The sequence below is a fragment of the Psammomys obesus genome, unplaced genomic scaffold, assembly GCF_907164565.1.
Source record: "Psammomys obesus unplaced genomic scaffold, mPsaObe1.curated_primary_1811, whole genome shotgun sequence".
NCBI classification, from domain to species: domain Eukaryota; kingdom Metazoa; phylum Chordata; class Mammalia; order Rodentia; family Muridae; genus Psammomys; species Psammomys obesus.
The window spans coordinates 14,544,983-14,550,982 of NW_026596147.1; positions in this window are offsets into that span (position 1 = coordinate 14,544,983).

A 6,000-nucleotide genomic window follows, 5' to 3' on the forward strand; every position below is an offset into this window, starting at 1 on the left:
CTCTTTCCTCGCTGGGAATAATTTGGAGAAAGTAGTGGGAGATAACACTGAGAGAAAGGCGACTCTTTCCACAAACATGGAATTGTATCACAGTCTCTAATTAGTTTGTGACTATGGTAGTGTGAGTGAAAATGGACCTGTAGGCTCATAGAGAGTGGCACTGTTGGAAGATGTGGAGTAGGTCTGGCTTTGTTGGAAGAAGTGGGTCACAGTGGCGACCGGCTTTGAGGTCTCAGAAGCTCAAGCCTAACTGAGTGACTATCTTTTCTTGCTGCCTAAAGACACGCTTGCAGAACTCTCAGCTCCTTCTCCAGCACCATGTCTACCTGCATGAGGCAATGCTTTCCGCCATGATGATAATGGACTAATCCTCTAAACTCTAAGCCAGCCCCAGTTACATGTTTTCCTTTATAAGAGTGGCTGTGTCTCCCCACAGCAATAGACACCCAAACAAAGAAAGTGACCAAGGACTCACTGGTGTTTTGTTTTTATGTTTTTGGGTTTTTTTTGGCACACTACTTATATCCTTGTAGCTTCTTTTCTGTGACTGTTCTTGTCTTTCTTCATCAAGTTTTCCTTAGTATTTATTACAGCCACAGTTCTGACAATGCAAAGCAGAGAGTGGAAACATAGTGTGAGTTTCTTTCAATTGGCTGAACATACCTCTTATATGCATAGTGATTTTCATTAGTAACCTGCCGAGGATGAGCCTTCTATCACTGCTCAAGGATGGTTTCTGAGAAACGCTAATATTTCTGTGGTTACATGTGATATATATATGTCTATACATACACACACACACACACACACACATATATATATATATATATCCTTGAGGTGTATGTCAGTGACAAAGTGCTTGCCTATCACATGGAAGGCAGGGGATTCAATCCACAAAACAGAAAAAAAAAAGAAGAGGCAAAATGCTTAGCTAATTATAAATATTTATGTTATTAGAAGACTTAGAGATACAAAATACTTATGCAAATTTCCTTCAAAATGGAATTAGCCATTATTACCTATGAACAATGAACAGCATCTTCTAAGTAAATATTAAAAATCATATGCAACTTGAAAAAGTGAATCACTTAAGGTACTTTTAATTTACCTAGAATTTATTCTTTTTAGAAAGAATAAGGTGTAAACAAAACTATTTATACTTCTGATTTTTTAAATCTTATATTAAGGAAACAAGATCCAGCCATACCACTCCTAGACATATATCCAAAAGGGGCTCAAGTACACAATAAGAATATTTGCTCAACCATGTTTGTAGCAGCTTTATATGTAATAGCCAGAAGCTGGAAACAGCCCAGATGTCCCTCAACTGAAGAATGGATGCAGCAATTGTGGTACATCTACACAATGGAGTATTATTCAGCAATAAAAAATAAGAAAATCATGAAATTTGCAGGTAAATGGTGGAACCTAGAAAGGATCATCTTGAGTGAGCTGTCCCAGAAGCAGAAAGACACACACAGTATATACTCACTCATATAAACATATAACAGGATAAACCTACTAAAATCTGTACATCTAAAGAAACTAATCAAGAGAGAGGACCCTGACTAAAATGCTCAATCCCCATCCTGAAAGACAAAGAGGATGGACATCAGAAGAAGAAGAAAAGAGGAAACAACCTAGGAACCTGCCACAGAGGGCCTCTGAAAGGCTCTGCCCTGTAGACTATCAAAGCAGACGCTGAGACTTATGACCAACTGTTGGGCAGAGTGCATAGAATCTTATGGAAGAAGTGGGAAACAGTAAGAGCTGGAGAAGATAGGAACCCCACAAGGAGAGTAACAGAACCAGAAAATTTGAACACAGGGGTCTATCCAGAGACTCATACTCCAACCAAGGACTACTCATGGAGATAACCTAGAACCCCTGCACAGATGTAACCCATGGCAGTTCAGTGTCCAAGTGGCTTCCATAGTAATGGGAAGAGGGACTGCCTCTGACATAATCTGATTGGCCTGCTCTTTGATCACTTTCCCCTGAGGGGGGAGCAGCCTTACCAGGCCACAGAAGATGACAATGCAGCCACTCCTGATGTGATCTGATAGACTAAGATCAGAAGGAAGGAGAAGAGGACCTCCCCTATTAGTGGACTTGCGGAGGGTCATGTGTGAAGAAGGGGGAGGGAGGGTGGTATAGGGAGGGGAGGAGGGAGGGGATTATGGGAGGATACAAAGTGAATAAAGTGTAATTAATAAAAAATAAAAATAAAAAAGAAAGCAAGGATATCCGAGCTGAGAGAACATCAAAAATATGAGTTAGATTAGGGGCCTGTAATGTAGAAAAAGAATAAGAAAGCACGCGGATATAACTACATTTTTAAAAGATTTGAAATCTTTGTGGAACTTGGATTATCTTTAATGTAAAATAGAAAAAGACTACCTGAGTGAAGGGAGCCATTACAGGAAGATAGGAAGACCTATGAAGACTTTGAACCTAGATCACCTTGGTGACATCTGAAACACTCCGTTCCTGAGGCCAATAACATGTTTGCATTCATTCTCTATTCAAACTTCATTAATCAGTGGCCCAATTCCCTTATTGCCATCCTTTTTTTAAATTTTATTTTTTATATTAATTATAGTTTATTCATTTTGTATCAAGCTGTAGCACCATTCCTCATTCCCTCCCAATTGCACCATCCCTCCCTCATCTCCTCTCATGCCCTTCCCCAAGTCCACTGATAGGGGATGTCCTCCTCCCTTTCCATCTGTCCCTAGCCTATCAGATCTCCTTCTCAGGACTGGCTTCTTTGTCTTACTCTGTGGCCTGGTAAGGCTGTTCCCCCCTCAGGAGATGGTGATCAAAGATCCAGCCACTGAGCTCATGTCACAGACAGTCCCTATTCCCATTACTAGGGAACCCACTTAGATATTGAGCTGCCATGGGCTACATCTGTGCAGGAGTTCTAGCTTATCTTCATGTATGGTCCTTGGTTGGAATATCAGTCTCAGAAAAGACCCCTGGGCCCTGATTTCTTGGTCTTGTTGCTCTCCTTGTAGAGCTCCTGTCCCCTCCAGGTCTTTCTATCTCTCCCTCATAAGATTCCCTGTACTCTGCCCAAAATTTGGCCAAACAGTGTATCAAAGTATTGCCATCCTTTTAAACTTACCCTACTCTGAGTTAGTTTTAAGATAGTCATTAGAGTCTGGATTAAATGATGGAAAAATAAGTTCCTTTTATTTATTCCTGAAATGATTATAATGGATCCTTTCAGAAACCAGTGTGGTCATAAATATTAAAGACCTTGAATATGCTTTTATATTTAGTTGTTCACACTTAGAGAAATTTATCTTAAAATACTCATCCTGAATACAAGTATCTTCATGACCAAGGAGCTAGCAACATTCTTCAAAAACAAGTTTTTTTTTAGCTCTTATTGCATACCTAACATTATCACAATGTTTAGCATAAAGTATTAATTAAAGCAACCAATTAAATAAAATTAACCAATTTTTATTAGTACACACAGTATAATTTATAAGATTTTAATTGATGTGGTTCATAAAATTTAAGATATAGAAGATATGGAAAGTAATTATGACATAGACTTAAATGACATAAATATAGGAGTATATTAAGCCAAGTATATTTAAGTATATATGCATATAAGTATATATGCATATAAGTATATATGCATATATAAGTATATATGCATATATTAAGTATATATGCTCACATATATATATATATATATATATATATATATATATATATATATATATATGTATGTATGTAAAGTACTTAAAAGAACTTTCCAGAGAGATACTCTAAAGTTATACTGGAAAGGGTGGAATATTTTTCTATTTTTCTCATGCTTTTCTATGATGACCCAAACACTACGACATGCTTTCTTTACAGCTTTCTTTAGTAAAGGGTATGTATGTATGCAAGGGAGGGAATTTTATTCCAACTGTTTTTATGTGGCCTTTTAAATTATATCATCTATGACTTTAAGAACCACTGAGCTGACATAGTTTTCATAAATCTCTTTGGTCTGGAAGGTAGTGGAAATTTAGTACCCAAAGCCAAGGACAGAGCTGACAAATTGTGTTGTAGTTGCATGATACTTGTACCTTATTGTTGTTTTAAATTATTGTTCCTGGATTTTCCCTACACTTGTGAAATCAGAATTTGATCTAGACTAGAAAGAATGCCAGAGTGTTTGGGTGTGATCCTTTTACATGACTCAAATAATCAAAAAACGTGCTCATTTTCATGTTCTCTGTTCTAATTGTTCACAGAACCCACCAGGATTCTTCTACGCTTCTGTAGATAGTTTCACCACCACCCCCTCTTTGTAAGAGCCACTTTAAAAAATAATATTCTTATTTATTCTTTGAAAGTTTTAAATTCTGTACTTTGATCATATTCTTTCCCATTCCCCAGCTCCTCCCAGCTCCTCCCTCACCTCCCTACCTCCCCAACTTCATAATTTCCCTCTCTTCAAAACTAGAACAAAAACTATGTAATACAGCTTGTGTTGGTGGATTATTCCTGAGCAAGGCCTGCCCTGTAATACTTCCTCATCTGACTTCTTTACTTTTTTCCCATTCTTCCTTACTCTCTCTCTCCTTCTTTACTATCCTCCCAACTCTTTCTGTCATCTTTTCATGGTACTGCAGATAAAATACAAGATATCATTCATGCCAGTCCTGAACTATGGAGTCACACCTACCCACATTATTAAGCTTTTATTGTAATTGACCAACCCCTACTTTTTAAATTTTTGCTTTATTTTATTTTATTTTATTTTATTTATTTTTTTTTTTTCTGGAGAAGTTTTGCACCCTGACTGACTGGCAGACTGGGTGCTTCTTTATTTACACAGAATTTAGTAGGCAAGAAAAGATGCATGTTGTTCAAAAACATAGATCATATAATTTTTGTCCCTGGACATGAGTTTTTTTTTTTTGGGGGGGGTTAATTTTTTTTATTAATTACACTTTATTCATTTTGTATCCCCCCATAAGCCCCTCCCTCCTCCCCTGCCGATCCCACCCTTCCTCCCCTTTCTACATGCATGCCACTCCCCAAGTCCACTGATAGGGGAGGTTCTCCTCTTCTTTCTGATCTTAGTCTATCAGTTCTCATCAAAAGTGGCTGCATTGTCCTCTACTATGGCCTGGTAAGGCTGCTCCCCCCTTAGGGGGAAGTGATCAACAAGCAGGCCAATCAGATTATGTCAGAGGCAGTCCCTCTTCCCATTACTATGTAACCCACTTGGACACTGAACTGCCATGGGCTACACCTGTGCAAGGGTTCCAGGTCATCTCCATGAATAGTCCTTGGTTGGAGTATGAGTCTCTGGGAAGTTCCCTGTGTTCAAATTATCTTGTTCTGTTGCTCTGCTTGTGGAGTTCCTGTCCCCTCCAGCTCTTACTATTTCCCACTTCTTACATAAAATTCCATTCACTCTGCCCATCAGGCTCAGCATGTGCTTTGACAGTCTATACTGCAGAAGCTTTCAGAGGCCCTCTGTGGCAGGTTTCAAGGTTGTTTCCTGTTTTCTTTTTTTTTTCTTTTTTTTTTTAATAAAATGACAATTTCTTTTTTTTTCTTTTTTTATTATTATTTTTTTCTTTTTAGTTACATTTTGTTAACTCTGTGTCCCAGCTGTATCCTGCTCCCTCATTCCCTCCCCAACACCATACTCCCTCCCTGGTCTCCTCCCTGCCCCTTTCCAAGTCCACTGATAGGGGAGGACCTCCTCCCCTTTCATCTGACCCTGTTTTATCAGGTATCTTCAGGGCTGGCTGCAAAGTCCTCCTCTGTGGCCTAACAGACTGCTCCTCCCCTGGGGTGGGGGTCAAACAGCCTGCCCTTGAGATCCTATTAGAAATAGTCCGTGTTCCCCTTACTTTGGAAAACTACTTGGTTACTGAGCTACCACAGGCCACATCCGAGCAGAAGTTCTAGGTTATATCCATAGATGGTCCTTGGTTGAGTGTCAGTCTCAGAAAAGACCCTGTGCCCAGATAT